This window comes from Bos mutus, chromosome 6, assembly GCF_027580195.1.
Source record: "Bos mutus isolate GX-2022 chromosome 6, NWIPB_WYAK_1.1, whole genome shotgun sequence".
Classification (NCBI taxonomy): Eukaryota; Metazoa; Chordata; class Mammalia; order Artiodactyla; family Bovidae; genus Bos; species Bos mutus.
The window spans coordinates 9,099,954-9,124,208 of record NC_091622.1 but is presented as its reverse complement, the minus strand read 5'-3'; the positions used below and the strand labels follow the sequence as shown (position 1 = coordinate 9,124,208).

At 35.6% G+C, this 24,255-nt stretch overlaps 1 pseudogene; it reads left to right on the top strand.

Moving 5' to 3' along the window:
• Nucleotides 1-1,526: 1,526 nt before the first annotated feature.
• On the top strand, nt 1,527-23,957 carry LOC102275747 (peroxiredoxin-6 pseudogene; annotated as a pseudogene).
• The last annotated feature ends 298 nt before the right edge of the window (nt 23,958-24,255 follow it).

The following is a 24,255-nucleotide window of genomic DNA, read 5'->3' as shown; positions in this document are numbered from 1 at the left end:
GTTTTCATCACATGATATCATACTAGGAGCATGACTTACTGTAGATACTGACCTTAATCACTGACTAAAGTAGTGCTTTACAGATTTCTCCACTAAAAGTACCTTTTTTTTGCTCTTTCCGTACTGTACTCTTTGCAAGGAAGTCATTCTTCATAGCTCATTCTTAAATAGTAAAAAGTTAACGCTTCATTACCTTGGGAGTGGACTATCTTCTTATTATTTAGAATTCTTGTGTACAAGAGTTTTGTATTATTTCTCTTATTTATATTTCATACATTCATTTATGTTTCATGTATTTATTTACACTAGTATGGACTTATGAATATTAATTTATACATTGGATTTTAATGTAATGCTGCATACTTTATTTTTTTGCTCAAACAGTTCCAGGTTTGGCCACTGGGAGCTCTTTCAGTTTGCTCCTGTATCCTTTTGACAGACATTCCATTGCAGGTGAGCTATTTGTTGTTTTAATTTTTGAACACTTCCTAGTTTTCTGATATCACAAGATGCTGCAGTCATTTTTAAGTATTTCCTACCCCAGTAATGGTGTATGTATTAATCTCTTCAAAATAGTTCATGCTTTTCCATAAAACTAATGTAAAAACTGTATTGCAATACAAAATCTATATACACAAGACATAACTAGTTCTTCAGAAAAGCAAATCTATGTGTTTAGCATTGTCACCTTGTGAGTCCCCAGCAGCAGTATGGAATGAGGAGGTAGTGCAGTGGAACAGCTAGAGTTCCTATCCTCCAGGACAATCAGTTGTATAGGTGAAAGAGTAAAGGTGGAAATGACCCAAATCCTTGCTGAAGGGCAATATCATTTGGACTGGTAGCCGAATGGGAATCACAATGGAAAGAACTTCTCAGACTTCTTTGTGAGGACATGTGTTATAAGATATTCAGGAGAAGAGGGAAACAAAAAGGCTGATGACTCCTCAGGTCACAATGATGGGAAATTAAACTGTTTATGAAATTTCTGCAAGAATTGTGTGTCCTTAAGCTGACAGGCCTGGGGAAAAAAAGAAAAACAATTAATTCACTAAGTTGTATCACAAATAAATAATTTTGAAAAATACAGAAAATGTGTAAAATCAACGAAAATGTAGTAGCCATGGTTTAATGTATGATTAAAGTCATTGTCAACATGAAAGTATTTTAAAGTAAGAATGGAATCACAGACATCCTTACACATTTTATGTGAAATATCAAGAAAGCTGTCTGAATTATCAAGCAAGCTGTCCTAGATCCTCTTGATAGAAACATCTTTTATTATATTATTTTATTTACTTGCTTCAGTATGACACTTATGTGAATAATTAAGCCTTTCAATAGTTCCCTCATTTGAGTCACTTTTTGGAATTTAATATTGTTAATGCAATGCAGTTGTTCCCAGTTTTAGTCTTTAGAGAGAAGAAACTGTCCCTGGGTCAAGGAAAAGTGTTAAATAGTAATTGGTTTTGGCAGGGAGATCTATATTCATCTTCCAGCACCTTCTCCATTGGGGCTCTACTGTCACCATGACCTCCACCTCCTTCAGCAGCATTCCAAATGTGCAGTGCTGCAGGCCAAAAGATGTATCTTGTGACATTCCCATAGGTAGGTTTTGCTTCCTAGGGAAATACTACTTATTCACATAAGTTTTCAACATTGTTGAGGAGGAAAACACCTTCTTTTCCAGTGCCTACGTGAGACACAGCATTGTGGTTTTTTTTAGCAGAATTCACTACTCATTTTTTTTTTCCTTCAAATAATGACATGAACTGCCTTATAATACTTTGTTCTTAATTATACTCCAAAGGTGGATAATTGGCACAAATTTAAATTGTTTTACATAAAATGGTACCCTTAATATTGACTGAAAACTAACTTAAAGTTAATTGCTCTAAGTTCAAAGCACTAAAACAGCAGGAAAGAAAGCTTGGTCTTTAAGTTGGTTCCATATAATTATGCTTCTAAAAATGACTGTACCATATTGGAAAATTTATGAAATCTGTCTTACTATGATTATATCATACTTCATATCTATTTTTTCTCTTACTAATACTTTTATTTTTAAACTGAAGATTTAACTATTTCTGCAAAATTATTAGAAAAACTTTAAATTGCTGAAATTATTGCATTTTCTCCATTCACTATTTAATTTCTGGTCAACATTCACTTAGCCTAAGAAAGGATTAGAAAAGAAAAGAAACAATATAAAATTTAGATGTCATATAAGGCATTACTGAAGAAACAATCTACATTATAAATATTTATGAGATAAAATTATCCACACATAATTAAATTAATAATTTCTTTATTTTCACTTCAACTTTTGATATATGTATATATTATCAAATAGTAGATATATAGTGTTGTAACATAAATTTTTATGTTTGAAGATATCAGAAAATATCCATTAAATTTAAGTGATATTAAAATGATGACTTGTGGACATTTAAATCAGTTTAACCATTATAATTGCATCCATGAAATTAAAAGATGCTTACTCCTTGGAAGAAAAGTTATGACCAACTTAGCATATTAAAAAGCAGAGACATTACTTTACCAACAAAGGTCCGTCTAGTCAAGGCTATGGTTTTTCAAGTGGTCATGTATGGATGTGAGAGTTGGACTGTGAAGAAAGCTGAGCACGAAAAAATTGATGCTTTTGAACTGTGGTGTTGGAGAAGACTCTTGAGAGTCCCTTGGACTGCAAGGACATCCAACCAGTCCATCCTAAAGGAAATCAGTCCTGGGTGTTCATTGGAAGGACTGATACTAAAGCTGAAACTCCAATACTTTGGCCACCTTGTGGGAAGAGTTGACTCACTGGAAAAGACCCTGATGCTGGGAGGGATTGGGGGCAGGAGGAGAAGGGGATTACAGAGGATGAGATGGCTGGATGGCATTACCAACTTGATGAACATGAGTTTGAGTGAACTCCAGGAATTGGTAATAGACAGGGAGGCCTGGTGTGCTGCGATTCATGGGATCGCAAAGAATCAGAAACGACTGAGTGACTGAACTGAACTGAACATTATAATACCACCCATTTCCCCCAGTATATCAGAGATTCATGGATATTCAAGGTATTCCTGATTCTGACTTCTACCCTTTGCAAATGGCTATCATTGAAATATCACCATATTCTTTTAAATGATGTGTTTGCTTCTTCTCCTTTTATCTTGTGAACTATTTGTGACTCATGGATATTTGTGTACAACATTTAGCATAGTACAGACCACATGAGGGAAATTCAATATTTGTTACATAACTGAATGTAAACGAATATTTTTATTCATAAAATGCTTGCTTATTTTTCAAATTGAATGCTTGATTCACATTTATCATGGAAATGACACTGTTGACAGCCAAGGAAGGAGGCTTAATTAGGGTTTAGAAAGAAGCATTATAGAATTACTAGTTTGTCCTTGAATTACCTCATACAAAAATTATTCCCAGTATTATGTATTTGACAAAGGTAAATAGCTTACCATTCATTATTTTCAATGAGTTTATACCTTAAATGGCCAACATTAAACCATAAACTACTCAAGGGAGGCAAGTTAACACTTCACTATACATCCAATATCACTACGTACCTAGTGTGTTACCTGCTTCAAAATAGGACTCAAATCAACTATGACTACTCTAAAAAAGCAGCAAATACTATTTGTTAAATCCAATACCACACTCAGCCTTGCATATTGAAGTTAAAAAGATAGTTCCTTCTCCTAGTGTTTATAAACTAGCAGAGAAAGAATAGTTATCAAGGAGTGAAAATGCATGGTGATAAACAGTGTGTTTGTGAAACTGAAGCAGGCTTCTTTGGTTTAAGGAAGTTTTCAAAGAACTCACGTATATGTTATGAACTAAAGAACAGTAAAGTAGAGTAGATATTTAACAGTAAAATAAACTAGATCTAGTAAACTAGATACTTTCTATGGCACCCCACTCCAGTACTCTTGCATGGCTGCAGTCCATGGGGTCAGGAAGAGTCAGACACGACTGAGCGACTTCACTTTCACTTTTCACTTTCATGCATTGGAGAAGGAAATGGCAACCCACTCCAGTCCTCTTGCCTGGAAAATCCCATGGACGGAGGAGCCTAGTAGGCTGCAGTCCATGGGGTCGGGAAGAGTCAGACATGACTGAGTGACTTCACTTTCACTTTTCACTTTCATGCATTGGAGAAGGAAATGGCAACCCACTCCAGTGTTCTTGCCTGGAGAATCCCAGGGACGGGGGAGCCTGGTGGGCTGCCGTCTCTGGGGTCACACAGAGTCAGACACGACTGACACGACTTAGCAGCAACAGCAGCAGACACTTTAAAGAGTTGATGAAAGATTTCTAGGAAAAGTGGAAGGCACATGAACAACTGTTTTAGCAAAATAATATCATGATACCATTTGTATTTAAGAAAATACCATTGCCTATGTTTTGGAAAATGATTTGGTGAGGGTCAGACGAAAGTTGCTTCATACAACTCCACAAAAGACTTATGTTGTCTGCGATAATATAACATCACTGAGAATGAAAAGTATAGGACAGATTCAGACACTAGTAAGAAGATAGTCTTAACAGGACTTATTCTTTCTATATATATAAAGTTAGAGAGAAGGTATATACATATTCTGCCTTAGAGAGTTCTTTCCACTATGTCTTCAAGTATCATCTATCTGTAGCTTGATGACTCCCAACAAAAACCTCCATCTGAGAGCTTCCTTTCCATCTCAAGACGTAGATTTATCTGTTCTCAGTTACCTGTATTTCCATGATTCAAGGGCATCTCAAGTTTAATACATTCAAGAATCAATTTATTTTACCTGACAGACTTCTCCTATGTTTCCTATCTCAAAGAATGGCACCAATATCTCTGAAGCTGCTGAAGCAGAAAGCTGAATTATGATAAACCCTTAACATACTTCCTCTGTAACTGTGCATATGTGAAAAGACCAAGTCCTATTAAGATTATTTTGTTATTGTTCAATCTCTAAGTCATTTCTGACTCTTTGCAACTCCATGGATTGAGGCGCAGGCTTCCGTATCCCTCACTGTTTTGTTACTAATACCTGAACCTGTCTTCTTCTCTCCATTCTTGTTGATATTTTAGTACAACCATAACTTTTGTGGAGTTCTGTAAAACAGCCCTGTAGTTGATCAGCTTTTGTCTTCACACTCACCAAACCACACTAGGTAGATGTTTAAGAAAATCAGTAAAGCCAACCCATCCTTGTCAAAGCAGCTTTTTTCCCTGTGATCATAAAAAAATACTATTTCCAGGTAAAAATGGAAAACTTTAATTAGTTAGTAAGTATCTTTCACCAATATTTCCATAAAACTTTATAAAGCATGTGCTCAAAATAACTAAATCAATATTGTGCAGTCAATAGACTTTGGATTTAATAGAATGCTTCCCCTAGCCTGGGCTTCCCTGGTTGCTCAGACAGTAAAGAATCTGCCTGTAATGTGGGAGACCCACGATCCCTGGATCAGGAAGATCCCTTGGAGAAGGAAATGGCAACCCACTCCAGTATTCTTGCCTGGGAAATTCCATAGAAAAAGGAGCCTGGTAGGCTACAGTCCATCGGTCAGAGTCAGACAGGACTAGCAACTAACTTTTTATTTCCCCTAGCCTAGTACTTTCAAATAATTTGTGAGAAATTTAAGAATTAACATCAACTTTATTGAAGTGGATGAAAACCACAGAGAACAAGCTTATATACAGTCTTAGAAGCTCATGGTGCTGATTCTATATAGCTTCTGTAATAGACTGCATTGGATATACAAATGATCAAATTAAACTAAATTTCAAAATATATTGTAAATGTGTATCCAGAGTAAAACAATATTTTTTAATATACATTTATTTATTTAGATTGGAGGCTAATTACTTTACAATATTGTTGTGGTTTTGCCATACATTGACATGAATCTGCCACATGTGTACATGTGTTCCTCATCCTGAACCCCCTTCCCACCTCCCTTCCCATCCCTTCCCTCTGGGTCATCCCAGTTTACCAGCCCCGAGCACCCTGTCTCATGCATCAACCCTGGACTGGAGATCTATTTCACATATGATATTATACATGTTTCAATGCCATGCTCCCAAATCATCCCACCCTCGCCCTCTCCCGCAGAGTCCAAAAGACTGTTCTATACATCTGTGTCTCTTTTGCTGTCTCGCATACAGAGTTATTGTTACTTGCTACTGCTGCTAAGTCGCTTCAGTCGTGTCCGACTCTGTGCAACCCCATAGATGGCAGCCCACAAGGCTCCCCCTTCCCTGGGATTCTCCAGGCAAGAACACTGGAGTGGGTTGCCATTTCCTTCTCCAATGGGTTATTGTTACCATCTTTCTAAATTCTATATATATATGTTATTATACTATATTGGTATTTTTCTTTCTGGCTTATTTCTGGAGCCTATTATACAGAGTGAAGTAAGCCAGAAATAAAAACAATAATTTTTAAAAGTATGTCCAAGATTTATATTTACTTCTGTTAAATGTTAATGCATTTATTCATTTAAAGTGTAACTGATTTACAATATCATATTAGTTTCAACAAAGGGATTCATTGTTTTTAGGATTATACTCCTAAAAGTTATTACAAGATAATGGGTATAAATCCCAGTGGTACTGTATAATATATCGTTGTTGTTCATCTATTTTACATAGTAGTTTGTACCTCTTAATCCAGTATCCAAGCCTTATCCTTTTGTCTTCCCTCTCCCCACCCTCCTCGGGTAACCAATAAGCTTGTTGTCTGTATCTCTGAGTCTGTTTATGTTTTTGCTATATATATTTGTTGGTTTTATTTTCTTTATTCCAAATATAAATGACATTATACAGTATTTATTTTTCACTGTCTGACTTATTTCACTAAGCATAATATTCTCTAGGTCCATCCATTTTGCTGAAAATGTCAGAATTTCATTTTTTTGATTGGCTAAGTGAAATTTCAATAGGTAGATAGATATACACACACACACACCACATTTTCTTTATTCATTGTTGATGAATAAAGATGCACTGTTGATGCACTGTAGACGGACCCTCAGGTTGCCTCCCTAGTTTTTTTGTTTTTGTTTTTTTTTGTCTTCCTCTGATTTTTTAAATTAATTTATTTTTAATTAAAGGATATTTGTTTTACAATATTGTGTTGGTTTCTGCCATACATCAACACGAATCAGTCTTGGGTATACGTATGTCCCCTCCCTCTTGAAATAGCTTGGCTTTTGTAAATAGGAACGCTATGAACATTGAGGTGTGTGTATCTTTTTGAATATTTTTTTCTTTGTCCATTTAGAATATATACTCAGGAGTGAAATTATTGGATCATATAGTACTTCTATTTTTAGTATTTTTGTTGTAGAATCTGAAGTCACAAAATACTTCTCAGAGGACACTCAAGACAGTGGAGTATAGTTCATTAAGCTATCAGGTCCAAGGGGAATTGGTTCCCAACAAGGACCTCAATGATATTGGAGGACTCAGTTTTACACCTTTTGCTACATGGCCGGTTACATGTTAGTAATTAGTTTTACAACATGTAGGTAAGGAAGAATTAACAATTACAGCATGCAGGTGCAGGCACCATCATTAATCTAACTGAGACAACCTGACCTTTACTTCCAGTCTTTGTTTGCCATCTGTGAGGAGGGGCTTTCCTGGTTTTTCTTTAAGGATGGTTAACAGGGTTCAGGCCCAATTCACATCCTGCCTTGAGATGGCTGACAGTCTTCAGGATGAAATCCCTTTTGCCCTCCCTGCAACACTTTGAGAAACTTCTATACCGGTTTCCACAGTGACTGAACCAATTTATATTCCCGCCATCAGTATTCCAGGGTTCTCCTTCTTTTCTCCACATCCTCATCAACATTTGTAATTGTAGACATTTTGATGAAAGCCATTCTGCCAGGTGTGAGGTGATATCTCATTGTTATTTTGATTTTCATTTCTAGCATAATTAACGATAGTGAGCATCTTTTTATGAGGCTATTATCCACCTATATATCTTCCTTTGAAAAATACCTATTCAAGTCTTTGCCCATTTTTTGGTTGAGTTTGTTGTGTGTGTGTGTGTGTGTGTGTGTGTTTTTTGAGATTGTCTTTAATGAGCTGTTTAGATATTTTGGATATCAACACTTTATCAGTCTTACTGTTTGTAAATATTTTATCCCATCCTCTGGTTTGACTTTTTGTTTTGTCAGTGGTTTCCTTTGCTGTGCACAAGCTTTTAAGTTTAGTTAGGTCCCATTTCTTTATTTTTGCTTTTGATGTGGCTTGGGCATGATTCCCATTAACCATCATTAAAGAAAAACCAGGAAACCCCCTCCTCACATATGGCAAACAAAGATTTGGAAGTAAACGTCAGATTGTCTCAGATTAATGATAGCCCCTGTACCTGCATGCTGTAATTGTTCATTCTTCTGCACCTGCATGTTGTAAAACTAACTACTAACATGTAACCAGCCAGAGCCAGATAATATTGCCATGTTTTATGCCAAAAAGTGTTATGTCTATGTTCTCTTCTGAGAGGTTTATGGTTTTGGTCTTACATTTAGGTTTTTCACCTATTTTGAGTTTATTTCCATATATGGTATGAGAAAAAGTTGTAACCTTTGACATATTGCGGTCCAGTTTTCCCAGCACCACTTATTGACAAGACTGTCTTAACTTTGTTACATATTTTGTCTCCTTTGTTGAGTTGATTGACCATGGGTATGTGAGTTTATTTCCAGGCTTTCTATTCTGTTCCATTGATCTATATGTCTGTTTTGTGCCAATACATGTTGTTTTGACCACCTGAGCTTCATAGGATAGTCTGGGAAGGTCATATCTTCAACTTTGTTCTTTTGTCTCAAGATTGCTTTGGCAATTCAGCATCTTTTCTGTTTCCATATGAATTTTAGGATAATTTGTCCTAGTTCTGTGAAAATGTCATGGGTAGTTCCATAAAGATTGTATTATATCTGTACATTGCATTGGGTAGTACGGACTTTTTAACAATATTACATCCAAACCAAGAGCACAGGCTATCTTTCCATTTCTTTTCAGCAACTTCAGTTTCCTTCATCAGTTGTTTCATAGCCTCCGGATTATGGGTCTTTCATTTCTTTGGTTTACTCCTAGGTATTTTAAGTTTTGATGCAATTTTAAATAGCACTTCTTTACTTTCTCCTTCTGATATGTAATTGAAGTGAAGTGAAATCGCTCAATCATGTCCGACTCTTTGCGGCCCCATGGACTGTAGCCTTCCAAGCTTCTCTGTCCATGGGATTTTCCAGGCAATAGTACCGGAGTGGATTGCCATTTCCTTCTCCAGCGGATCTTCCCGACCCAGGGATCAAATCCGGGTCTCCCACATTGTAGACAGACGCTTTACAGTCTGAACTTATATGTAATTACTAGTGTATAAAGAAGCAGCAGATTTCTGCATGTTAATCTTGTATACTGAACCTTTACTGAATTCATAATGATTTTTTAAATACTTTTTTGGTGGAGACTTTAGTTTTCTATATAAAAACTGCTAATAGCGACCGTTTTACTCCTTACCTTCTAATTTGAATGTTATTTATTTATTTATTTTTGTCTGACTACTGTGGCTAGGATTCCAATACTATGCTAAATAAACATGCCAATAGTAAGTAATTTTGGCTTGTTTCTGAATTTAGAGGAAAGGCTTTCAGCTTTTCAGCATTGCATGTTATATAGGCTGTAGGTTTTTTGTAAATGGCCTTTATTATGTTGAGGTATGTTTGTTCCCTCCATCCCTACTTTGGTGAGATTTTTTTGTCTTTCTTTTAATCAAGAATGGATGTTGACTTTTGTCAAATGATTTTTCTGCACCTATTGAGATGACCATGTGGCTTTTTTCTGACCTTTTGTTAATTTGTTGTATTACATTGATTGATTTGTGGATACCAAGTCATCTTTGAATCCCTGAAATAAAGCTAATTTGATCATGATGTATGATATTGGATATATATCAGATTTGGGAAATAACATCCTATGAACATGTTTGTTGCTCAGTCGTGTCTGACTTTTTGAGACCCTATGTACTGTTACCTGCCAGATTCCTCTGTCCATGGGAGTCTCCAGACAAAAAGACTGTAGTGGGAAGCCATTTCCTTCCCCAGGGGATCATCCCGACCAAGGGATAGAACCCATGTCTTTTGCATTGCAGGCAGATTCTTTAACATCTATCTGAGTCATCAGGGAAGCCCCTAGTAGTGGAGAGGGTTGCCATGCCCTTCTCCAGGGGATCTTCCCAACCTAGGGATGGGACCCAGGTCTCCTGCATTGCCAGGGGATTCTTTACCAGCTGAGCTACCTAGGTACCTGAGTTCAACTGGCTCTCTTAATCTCTCATTGGATTCTGTTTGCTAATATTTTTAAGGATTTTTGTATCTATATTTATCAAAAATATTGGCCAGTGATTTTCTCTTTTTGTACTGTTGTTTGGTTTTGGTATCAGGGTAATTGTGGCCTCATGGAATGCATTTGGGAATGTTATGAACTTTTCAATTGTTTTGACCTAGTTTGATAAGGTTAGATATTAATTCTTTATATATTTGGTAGAATTTCCCTGTGAAGCCATATAGTCCAAGACATTTGTTGGCTGGAAGTTTTATAATTACAAATTCAATTTCGCTACTAGTGTTCAGTTTGTTCAAATTGTCTTTGTTCTTGCTTCATTTCTTGGCAGGTTGTATGTTTCTAGAAATCTGTCCATTTCTTTTGGGTGTCCACTAGGTTGATGTATAACTCCTCATAGTATTCTTTTCTGATTTTTTTTTTTTTTTTCCTATCTCTTGGTAATGTTTGTTATTTCTGCACTTTCACTTCTTATAATTGTTATTTGGGTACTTTGTTTCCTTCTTAGTGAACGTGACTAATGATTTATCAATTTTATCTTTTCAAAACCCTCCATCTTGTGTTCATTTATCTTTCATATTATTTTTTTCTATTTATTTTTGTCTCTTTATTAATTCTTTAATTATGGTTATTTTGAGCTTTGTTCTTCTTTTGCTAATCTTTTAGGTGGTAGGTTAGTTTGTTAACTTGAAATTTTACTTGTTTCTTGAGGGATGCCTGTATTACTATGAACTTCTCTCTTAAAATTGCTTTTGCTACATCCCATAGATTTTGGAAAGCTGTGTTTCTATTTTCTTTTGTCTTGAGGTATTTTATGAATTCTTCTTTGATATCATTATTGACCCATCATTTTTATAATAGCTTGTTGTTTAGTGTTGAGAGGGTAACAGGCAGGAAGGCTAAGGGCCCCCAAACGGAGGAAATAGGCTGCAAGTGACAGACAGTTTTTCTCTCTCCCTTCAGCAACAGGAGGAAATAAACTGTAAGTATCAGATTTTTTTCCCTTCTCTATACAAAATTAAAAGGAGATTTCTTTTAAAATTCTGTGTTCCATGACAACACCTGGTTCCACCTGAACTTAACTTTTCTCAACCCTTGAGTTTTCTTATGGAAATATTTTTCTTAAGCTGTTTTAATGAACTATGTATTTACCTTACACTCTATCTTTCTTCAAGTCTGTTCCACCTAAGACTCAGAACTGACTGGACAAACCAGTGTATTTTAACCAACAAACCAGTATGTTTTACTCATGCAAATGTTCTCCTAAACTATGTTAATGAGACTATGTATTTGCTTGGAAACCTGTGTTTCTTCAAGATTCATATCAATTATTTTATGGCCCAGGATGACTAACCTTGTGCCAATGTTATCTCAGAATGCATGTTGTGGGAGAGGGGCCTGGTGCCACTCTCTGAGTTTTGGGACATTTCCTTTTTCTAATTAGCAGCCTGCTGGTAGGTATATAACTTCCTGCTAAAGACTAGCAGGGGGGCACTCTTTCTGCCCTCTTCTGATGTCTGTGTCAGACGTGCTGTCTCTCTCTTTTATACTTTAATAAAACTTTATTACACAAAAGCTCTGAGTGATCAAGCCTCCTCACTGGCCTCAGATTAAATTCCTGTCCTCCAGAGGACAAGAATCCCAGCATCTTTCATGGCTCAGCAACAACCTTTCAGTATTTGCATACCTGTTCTTTTCCCATTTTTATTTATGTCATTTGGTTTCTAGTTTCATACCATTTTGGTCAGTCAAAGTCCTTGATATAGTTTCTATCCTCTTAAATTTATTGAGACTTGTTCTGTGGCCTAGCATGTAATCTATCTTGAAGAGCATTTTATGGGCACTTGAAAAGAACATGTATTCTTCTGTTTTGGGATATAATGTCCTATAGGTACTTACGGAGTTCCACTGGGCTATTGTTTCATTTAATACCACTGTTTAAGAAAATTTAAAAGAAAACCTTTTAAATTTCTGTCTAGATGATCTGTCCATTAATATAAGATTTTTTTTGTCCTTACCCAGAAAAATAAACATAAAGGAACACAAGCATACTGCTAAGGAAAATCAAACCACAAGGGAAGAAACAAAAAGAAGGAGAAATAAGCAGAGAAAAACTCAAAAAATAATTAGAAAACAAGTAATAAAATGTCAATAAGAGCGTATCTATCAATAATTACTTTAAATGTAAATAAATGATCCAATCAAAAGACACAGAGTGGATGATTGGATTTTAAAAATCCAATTCTTTCTACTTACTTACTTCAAGGTATCACTTCAGATCCAAAGACACACACAGACTAAAAGTGAGGGAATGGAAAAAGATATTTCATGCAAATAGAAATGATAAGAAAGGGAGGATAACAACATATTTCTTTTAAACAAATTCTAGAACAAAAGATGAGGAAAGTCATTATATAATAATAATGGATACAAGAGACAGTCAATGCAAGTGAAGGAGATAAAATCTGTTCACATGTATGCACCAAATATTAGACACACCAAAACATATAAAACAAATACTAACAGACATGAAGGAAGAAATGGCAATAATACAATAATAGTAGGAGACTTTAAAACCACAGTTATATTAAAGAACAGATCATCTGTTCATTATATCTAGTATAGGGTTTTTTTTTTTAATTTTTATTACCAAGGGGTTAATATATGATAAGTTATTTGTTTTTCCTTTGTTTCTAAATAATAATCTTGCTAGGTAGAGTATCTTAGATTATAGACTTACCATTCCAGCACTTTGAATATATCATGCCATCTCTCTTCTGGTCTATAAAGCTTCCTTAAATTAGCTGATAGCTGAACAGAAATTTCCCTTGTTATATGACTTTTTTTTTTTTTTCTCTTGTTCTTTTTAGAAATATTTAGAAAGATGGTAACAATAACCCTGTGTACAAGACAGCAAAAGAGACACTGATGTATAGATCAGTCTTATGGACTCTGTGGGAGAGGGAGAGGGTGGGGAGATTTGGGAGAATGGCATTGAAGCATGTATAATATCGTGTATGAAATGAGTCGCCAGTCCAGATTTGATGCAGGATGCTGGATGCTTGGGGCTGGTGCACTGGGATGACCCGGAGGGAGGATATGGGGAGGGAGGAGGGAGGAGGGTTCAGGATGGGGAACACATGTATACCTGTGGCAGATTCATTTCAATATTTGGCAAAACTAATACAATATTGTAAAGTTTAAAAATAAAATAAAATAAAATAAAAAGAAATCTCTTTTTATCTTTAACTTTTGCAGTTTTATTTATGGTATTTCTTTTTTTTTTTTTTTTAATTTTATTTTATTTTTAAACTTTACATAATTGTATTAGTTTTGCCAAATATCAAAATGAAAAATATCATGTAAGAAACGAGTTGCCAGTCCAGGTTCGATACACGATACTGGATGCTTGGGGCTAGTGCACTGGGACGACCCAGAGGGATGGTATGGGGAGGGAGGAGGGAGGAGGGTTCAGGATGGGGAACACATATTTATGGTATTTCTTGATGTATTTTTTAGGATTTAATCTTGTTTGGAACCTCTATGCTTTCTGAACCTTGATATCTGTCTTTCTTCAGGTTCATGTAGTTTTTAGCCATAATTCCCTCAAACACATTTTTGATTCCTTCTCTCTCTTTTCTCTGGGACCCCATTTTATGTTTAATGTTATCACAGAGATCTCTGAAACTGTTTTCATTTTTAATTTGTTTTTCTTTTTGCTACTATGGTTGCATGATTTAAATGTATATTTTTGATAAGAAAAATATTTTATGGAATGAAATAGCTATATTTGAAAGATATTCATAATAAGTATAAATGAATTATTAAAAATGTAAAAAGTAATGTATTTTGTATTTATTTAAGCAATCAAGTTTAATGAGTGATCACATTTAATTGATATACCTAAAATATTAATCATGTTTCATAAAAGACATACATAATAGCATTAAGGAACTTGTATCTTAAATACACTTTTATTTTAAAAAGTGAAAATACTCCTTATTTTTAACTCCATGAAATCTACAATTTACTGTTCTTGGAAAGAAAGAAAAGACGCACATACTTCCTCTGCATATGCTTAATCAACTTTCCTAATACATGGGAAAACACCAGGCACCTGCCCACATCAGGAATAGTGCTTTGTGAGTGCCTCTGCCTGGAATTCTCCCTTCCTTAAAATACATGGATATTTATCCCTTATCTCTTTATGTTGACTTTTGAATGTAACTTTCTCTTTTCCTGATCATCTTAAAGATAAATTTCGCATCTACTATCAGGGTTGCTTTTTATTTTTTATCTACACTGCTTACTTTCCTTATTTTGCTTCATAGTAGCAACCATACCAAATATAATACATATTGTTTTTATTTGTTCATGGTCTATCTGCCGCCTATAGTATGTGATCCTTTTAGATTACAGATTTTATTGACTGCTTTGGTTACTGCTATATCCCTAAAGATCAGGACAGCTGCATGTTAAATGATAAATGCCCAATGCATGCATATTTGTGGGAAATGTTGTTTTATTTCTAATACTCAAGTTTATTGATTAAAAAAGGTAAGTGAAGAATTCCCATTAGCTATAGGCTTAAAAATTCTGTCTTGAGATAAGAAATGTTAACTAGCTTATTCATATTTCATAAATATTGTATTATTTTTAGTCTAGTAAAATATATTATTGGAACATATAAATTAGAAAAATCAAATCTTAATAACTTTATATACCAAGAAATCTGTCTTTGTTAATTGAGGGATGCCTTGGAAACCAATACTATTCTCCAAAATAATTAACATCTTTCCTAAAACAAATAATATCTTACAAAAGCACTTTCTGTTTAAAATCCTCTGTGTGATAAAATGTCATTAAGAGGAATGGTTAAAGGCATAAACTCTGAAGCAGAAAGCCTCAGGTTAAAGCCCAGCTCTTCCATTTATTTGCTATACAGCCTTGAAAGAGACCCTTAATCTCTCTGTCTAGTTCCCACACCTGCAAAATAAGAATAAAATGAATAATTTAACTATTACTACCTTATATGATTGCTATGCAAATTTAATTAATCAATGCAGGTAAAACCTATAGAACAAAGTCTAGCAAATAGTATATAAATACATGCACAGAATACTATTTTTCAGGAAATTGTTTTTTTTTTTTAATCTATTTCCCTATATCTTCCCTCCCTTCAAATTTAACCATTTGCTTCCCAGACAGAATGTGATTTTTGGAGTCATGTATCAAAGGGCATATGAAGATAGAAGTGAGAAAAAGTAAATGAGTGATTCAAAAGAGATTGCATGAAGCTGTACAATCAATTTAATCTCAGTTCAATGCATGAAAATGATATATTTTTTAAAAAGAATACATCATAAAATCACAGGCTATGAATTTGAACCCTTGTTTTTCTTATTGTGTCTCTTTGGGAAATTGATTTTCCTGTGCTCAACAATAAAATGTAGACAATTATACTTGCATTAAATAGCTTGAGTAAATTGCTGCAAGGATAAAATATATTGCTACTAGTGAAAAGCAGTTTATGGTGATGGTAACCCACATGCCTTTCTCTCCAGGGCTTGCTATTGGATTTCAAGTTCAAAGAGGTTCATGATTTATAGATCTGCCCACTTCACCAGGAATGACTGTTTATCTATTGTAAGGTTGTTCAGTTCAGTTCAGTCACTCAGTCCTGTCTCTTTGCAACCCCATGAATTGCAACACACCAGGCCTCCTTGTCCATCACCAACTCCTGGAGTTTACTCAAACTCATATCCACTGAGTTGGTGATGCCATCCAACCATCTCACTCTCTGTTGTCCCCTTCTCCTCCTGCCTTCAATCTTTCCAGCATCAGGATATTTTCAAATGAACCAGTTCTTTGCATCAGGTTGCCAAAGTCTTGGAGTTTCAGCTTCAGCATCAATTCTTCCAATGAATATTCAGGACTGATTTCCTTTAGGATGGAATAGTTGGATTTCCTTGCAGTCCAAGGGACTCTCAAGAGTCTTCAACCCCACAGTTCAAAAGCATCAATTCTTCAACACTCAGCTTTCTTTATAGTCCAAATCTCACATCCATACATGACTGCTAGAAAAACCATAGCCTTGACTAGACGGACCTTTGTTGGCAAAGTAATGCCTCTGCTTTTTAATATGCTGTCTAGGTTGATCATAACTTTTCTTCCAAAGAGTAAGCATCTTTTAATTTCATGGCTGCAGTCACCATCTGCAGTGATTTTGGAGCCCCAAAACATAAAGTCTGTCACTCTTTCCTCTGTTGGAATATACATAATTCACTGACAATTCTATGTGGTTTATAAGAGACATATCTAAGATGGAAGGACACAGGCTAGAAGAAGGTTAAGAATCAAAAAAGTTATAACATGTAAATTCTAAATTAAACAAAAATAAAAAGTGCTTGTAGCTATATTACTATCCAACAAAATAGACTTTAAGGATAAAACAAAGTGAAGCTGAATAAAATTATGGTCACTTTATAATGACCATAATTATTTCAGAAGGAAAATATAGCAATTTTAATTTAGCTTACACTTGAGAATGTAGCTGTTTAAATTTAAATTTTCTGTTTAAATGCTGGTTCTGTCATTTTGAGCTTGAGAAATAAACTCTTTCAAATAAAAAGAAAATGTAGGAAAGCTACTGATTAGCTCATAAGGCTGGCAGGAAGTTTACAAAACTAGATACACAGAAAGAAAGACAGCAATGCTAAGTTTCAACTACTGCATCATGATTATAATGCAAGCGACAGTCAGGTTACAATGTCACGTGGACACAGCTGGAGCAGCTGACACCAACACTATGGCTAGATATAGCTGCTAACACCACTGGATTTCCTGGGCAATTCTGGAGGATCTACATGGGTGAGTTAATCCTAGATCTTTCTCATCACTTGAAAAAAAGAGCCCAAGAAACCTAATCATCAAATCTTTTCAGGCTACAAATTGATAGATACATACAAATGTATATAAAATTTTTCTAAAGGCATAGTCATTGAGAAAATTAAAAAAAAAAAAAAAAAACCTACAAGTAAAAATTTGCTTTTGCAAATTACAGAACAAACATGGCCTCTACAACTACAGCACAAGGCTAAAATATTCAACTTTTCATGGAAATTGCTACCCTGATGGATTTCAATGTCTTTTTTTCATGCCTTACTTGAATGGATTCCTGACTTATTCATTCAACAGTAGGGAAGGTGGCAAAAATATCCTTAAATAATTCAAAGTGCAAAATCCAACCTCCAAAACAATTAATAGATTGTCTCAACTTTCTTCCAGTTTTATTGAGCCACTATTGATATAGAGTTCTGTGATCCTTTGGCCTAAAATAGTCACCATAGCAGAGCTTGCAATTTGACAGACAAAAGACAAGCTGACAGCCATTCCTCAATCATAGACTGCCCTTCCAGTGCTAAGCTGAATTTGACATTTTAATTTAAAAGGTATTTTAACATAGATACACACACACATACACACACACACACACACATTCTGCTATTACAAAATCAGTGTTATCTTACCTGAACCAAAAAGAAAAAAAATCTCCTGATATTCAAAAGGCAGATTTTTTTGTAAGAAATATATTATGGTTCTATATACATGAATCCTGATAGATTTAAAATAATATTACTAGTTTATTATTGTAATGTATCTTATCACTACAGAAAATAATAATAACTAGTAAGAATCAAGAAGGAATTACTATAAGTACAGAATTCAAATTCCTGTTTCTATAATTGTTTACCAACTTGAGTGAAAGGATGTGTAAGTGGGCATATGCCTGACTGTTATAACACATTAATGAACAGGAATCATAAATATATCAAAAATCATTGTATTAGTTTTATTTTTAAGAAGGAAAACCTTAATTTGTTAATTAGGATTACTTAGAGAAATATAAATAGCACTATATTTGGTTTTACAGAACAACTAGCACATAAACTCTGAACAAAATATATTTAATAAGTAAAAGAAAATACAATGTCACTATATGACCTATTCAATCAAATAAGGCAGGGGCATAATCTAAAAGCATCAAATTGACTAAAATAGCAATTTTCAGTATAACCTGCACCATCTTGCCCATGAAATCAGCTGTTTGGCATCCAGAGTCAGCCAACAGCTGGTCTTGTCCCAGTTGGTTGAATCGTGAATGTGGAACTGACTAAGGAATCCAAGCATCTCAAATTTGGTATGGAGGCCTTGTGGGGACATTTGAGGTAGGCGTATTACCAATCCCTCATGGATGTCAAGGAATTATTGTACTTCTTTTCAGTATACTGTCTTACCATATTACATTTTGTTAGGAAAATAAAAAGAAAATTCCATTAATTCCAGATTAGTTACATTTTTAGAAACTATGCTAAACTTGGAGTCATTGAAGGAGAAAGACAACCAAAGCCATTAACCGTAATTTTTACTAAATCTTTGCTATATGAAAACACTTTAAAAAGATGCCTCTGTGGAAACAGGAAACAAAAATTTATAAAATAGATTGGGGAAGGTTACTAGAGTTTGGTATGACTTGGTTCTAACCATTGTTGAAAAAATTGTTGAAATTTTTGGCCAGCATGGAGAAACTGAGGTTGCCTTAATCATAGGACTGGATGCAGCATAATTAAGACTGGGGCTGTAATTAAGCCCATGATAAATAATTGAATGTTTGTTGAATGAGTGAATAGCCACTGGCTGACCAATTTGGATTTTGGTAGTCTCACTGGAAATTTTTCAGTCTATCAGCATCTTTTACCAAATACAATTCTATTATTTTCTTTCCCTCAATGTTATTAATTTCAGTAAAGGTTCAGGAATACAAAAGCAACATTCAAGTAGCAGTTGCATTTCTATACATTAAGCATAAACTCTCCGGAAAAAAAGAAATGAAGTAAACAATCATTTTTTTTTTTTGATACATAAAAATATTTTACTTTCAATCTTTTATTAAAAGGGAAGGTAGGTTTTAAAGATTGAGAGACACAGAGTTTAAACTCCTGATTTTCTGGTGGTCCTTAAATTCTTGAACTTTTAGCCATTTCTTGAACTTCCTTTCCATCACTAGTAGTTTTCTCTCTCTCTCTCTTTTTTTTTTTAATTTAATTTAATTTTTAAACTTTAAAATATTGTATTAATTTTGCCAAATATCGAAATGAATCTGCCACAGGTATACCTGTGTTCCCCATCCTGAACCCTCCTCCCTCCTCCCTCCCCATACCCTCCCTCTGGGTCGTCCCAGTGCACCAGCCCCAAGCATCCAGTATCGTGCATCGAACCTGGACTGGCGTCTCATTTCATACATGATATTATACATGTTTCAATGCCGTGCTCCCAAATCTCCCCACCCCCTCCCTCTCCCACAGAGTCCATAAGACTGATCTATACATCAGTGTCTCTTTTGCTGTCTTGTACAGGGTTATTGTTACCATCTTTCTAAATTCCATATATATGCATTAGTATACTGTATTGGTGTTTTTCTTTCTGGCTTACTTCACTCTGTATAATAGGCTCCAGTTTCATCCATCTCATTAGAACTGATTCAAATGTATTCTTTTTAATGGCTGAGTAATACTCCATTGTGTATATGTACCACTGCTTTCTTATCCATTCATCTGCTGATGGACATCTAGGTTGCTTCCATGTCCTGGCTATTATAAACAGTGCTGTGATGAACATTGGGGTACACGTGTCTCTTTCCCTTCTGGTTTCCTCAGTGTGTATGCCCAGCAGTGGGATTGCTGGATCATAAGGCAGCTCTGTTTCCAGTTTTTTAAGGAATCTCCACACTGTTCTCCATAGTGGCTGTACTAGTTTGCATTCCCACCAACAGTGTAAAAGAGTTCCCTTTTCTCCACAACCTCTCCAGCATTTATTGCTTGTAGACTTATGGATCGCAGCCATTCTGACTGGTGTGAAATGGTACCTCATAGTGGTTTTGATTTGCATTTCTCTGATAATGAGTGATGTTGAGCATCTTTTCATGTGTTTGTTAGCCATCTGTATGTCTTCTTTGGAGAAATGTCTGTTTAGTTCTTTGGCCCATTTTTTGATTGGGTCATTTGTTTTTCTGGAGTTGAGCTGTAGGAGTTGCTTGTGTATTTTTGAGATTAGTTGTTTGTCAGTTGCTTCATTTGCTATTATTTTCTCCCATTCTGAAGGCTGCCTTTTCACCTTGCTAATAGTTTCCTTTGTTGTGCAGAAGCTTTTAAGGTTAATTAGGTCCCATTTGTTTATTTTTGCTTTTATTTCCAATATTCTGGGAGGTGGGTCATAGAGGATCCTGCTGTGATGTATGTCAGAGAGTGTTTTGCCTATGTTCTCCTCTAGGAGTTTTATAGTTTCTGGTCTTACATTGAGATCTTTAATCCATTTTGAGTTTATTTTTGTGTATGATGTTAGAAAGTGTTCTAGTTTCATTCTTTTACAAGTGGTTGACCAGTTTTCCCAGCACCACTTGTTAAGAAGATTGTCTTTAATCCATTGTGTATTCTTGCCTCCTTTGTCAAAGATAAGGTGTCCATATGTGCGTGAATATATCTCTGGGCTTTCTATTTTGTTCCATTGATCTATATTTCTGTCTTTGTGCCAGTACCATACTGTCTTGATACTAGAACTAATCAATGATTATAGTAAAGTTGCAGGATATAAAATCAACACACAGAAATCCCTTGCATTCCTATACACTAATAATGAGAAAACTGAAAGAGAAATGAAGGAAACAATTCCATTCACCATTGCAATGGAAAGAATAAAATACTTAGGAATATATCTACCTAAAGAAATTAAAGACTTATATATAGAAAACTATAAAACACTGGTGAAAGAAATCAAAGAGGACACTAATAGATGGAGAAATATACCATGTTCATGGATTGGAAGAATCAATATAGTGAAAATGAGTATACTACCCAAAGCAATTTATAGATTCAATGCAATCCCTATCAAGATACCAATGGTATTCTTCACAGAGCTAGAACAAATAATTTTACAATTTGTATGGAAATACAAAAAACCTCGAATAGCCAAAGCTATCTTGAGAAAGAAGAATGGAACTGGAGGAATCAACCTACCTGACTTCAGGCTCTATTAGAAAACAATCATTTTTATAACAACATCAAAAAGAATAAAATACTTGTGGATGAATTTAACCAAGGAAGTTAAAGACTTGTACATTGAAAACTATAAAACATTAAGGGAAGAAATTGAAGAAGACACACCTGAATGGAAAAACAGTGTGTGTTCTCAGATCGCTACTTCTGTTTGTCTAAGTCATGTCTGAATCTTTTTGACTCTGTAGGCCACCAGGCTCCTCTGTCCATGGGATTTCTCAAGCAAGAATACTGGAGTCGGTTGCCATTTCCTTCTCCAGATGGTCTTCCAGACGCAGGAATCGTTTCTGCATCTCCTGCATTGGCAGGAAGTTTCTTTACTGCTGAGCCAACAGTAACGGTCTGTAGTGATTTCAGTTCTGTTCAGTTCAGTGCAGTCGCTCAGTCGTGTCCGACTCTTTGTGACCGCATGAATCACAGCACGCCAGGAGTCCCTGTCCATCACCAACTCCCGGAGTTCACTCAAACTCATGTCCATCGAGTCGGTGATGCCATCCAGCCATCTCATCCTCTGTCGTCCCCTTCTCCTCCTGCCCGCAATCTCTCCCAGCATCAGAGTCTTTTCCAATGAGTCAGCTCTTCACATCAGGTGGCCAAAGTACTGGAGTTTCAGCTTTAGCATCATTCCTTCCAAAGAAATCCCAGTAGTGATCTCCTTTAGAATGGACTGGTTGGATCTCCTTGCAGTCCAAGGGACTCTCAAGAGTCTTTTCCAACACTACAGTTCAAAAGCATCAATTCTTTGGCACTCCGCTTTCTTCACAGTCCAACTCTCACATCCATACATGACCACTGGAAAAACCATAGCCTTGACTAGACGGACCTTTGTTGGCAAAGTAATATTCTGCTTTAGAATATACTATCTAGGTTGGTCATAACTTTCCTTCCAAGGAGTAAGCGTCTTTTAATTTTATGGCTGGAATCACTATCTCCAGTGATTTTGGAGCCCAAAAAATAAAGTCTAACACTGTTTCCACTATTTTCCCATTTATTTTCCATGAAGTTATGGGACCAGATTTACAGATTTAATAAAATCCATGGCAAAATTTCAATCACATTTTTTGCAAATGCTGGAAAAATAATCCTCAAGAATCAAATGGAACCACAAAGATTCAAAATAGCTAAAGCAATCTTGTGAAAGAAGAAAGAAAAAGTTAGAGGCATCATACTTTTAATTTTCTATTTGTATTACAAAGCTATAGGAATCAAAACAGTATGATACTGGCATATAAAGAAACACATAGACCAATAGAACAGAATGAAGGACCCTCAAATAAACCCACACATGTTTAATCAAATGATCTTTAACAAAAGTGCCAAGAATATAAAGTGGGCAAAAAATAACTTCTTCAATGAATACTGTTGAGATAACTGCATATTCATATACAAAAGAATGAAAATGGACCCTTATCTTACACAATATACAGAAATCAACTTAAATTAAAACCTTAAACACAAGACTTTAATTGTAAAACTCCTAGAATAAAAAAAAATAATTTCTACCTCAGTCTTTACAATGCATTTTTTAAATGACACAAAAGCATAGGCAACTAAGAAATGAACAATGTATTCAATAAAATTTCCTATGGAAAAGGAGAAAATATTTGTAAACCATATGTCTGATAAAGGATTAATATCCAAAATATATAAGAAAATTCTATCACTCAATAACAAAAACTAAGCACATTAAAAATGTGCAACTGGAGAAATTAGAACCACAGGCTAGTGGCTGTCGGTCCTGCATCTCCTCCTACATCCGTATCACTGCTGCCGCCACGGGCAGAGGTCTTCTCCTCCAGGATGAGGCTCCCAACTTTGAGGCAAGTACTACCATCAGCCGCATCTGTTTCTATGACTATCTGGGAGACTCACAGGGAATTCTCTTCTCCCATCCTCGGGACTTAACCCCAGTGTGTACCACAGAACTCGGCAGAGCACCAAATCTGGCACCAGAACTTGCCAAGAGAAAAGTTAAGATGATTGCTCTTTCCATAGCCAGCGTGGAAGACTATCTGGCATGGAGCAAGGATATCAATGCTTACAATGGTGAAGAGCCACAAAAAAGTTACCTTTTCCTATCACTGATGATAAGAATGGGGACCTAGTCATTCAGTTGGGCATGTTGGACCCACCAGAGAATGACGAAAAGAGCATGCCTGTGACCGCTCATGTGGTGTTCACTTTTGGTCCTGATAATAAACCGAAACTGTCCATCTTCTACTCAGCTACCACTGGCAGGAACTTTGATGAGATTCTCTTTCCAGCTGAGAGCAGAGAAGAAGTAAGTCACCCCGGTTGAATGGAAGAATGGGGACAGCATGATGGTCCTTCCAACCATTCCTGAAGAGGAAGCAAAAAAAACTTTTCCTTAAAGGAATCTTTTCACCAAAGAGCTCCCATATGGCAAGGAATACCTCTACTACACCCCCAGCTATAGGCTCGCCACAGAGTTGGTGCTGGAGCTGCCCACTTAGCACCATGAGCCAGAGGATGGCAGGTGCCCATCATGTTTCCCCACAGCAATCCATTAAAAACATCCTGGTGTGATCACAGCCAAGGTCTTTAGGTTGCTATACTACTGGCTTATTAAATGAAAGCAGTTCTAAAAATCCCTTGGGGTCCTTTGTGCCTTCAGCTGCTTTCTCCTCTGTTCATATATCTTCACACTCTCTGCTGACTGTCTTTAAAATTTGAGACTCATCTTAAATCTCTGCAGGGTTTATGACCAAGAGGTGGCATCAGTTTATGGTCAAAAAAGCCTGCTTTGCTCCA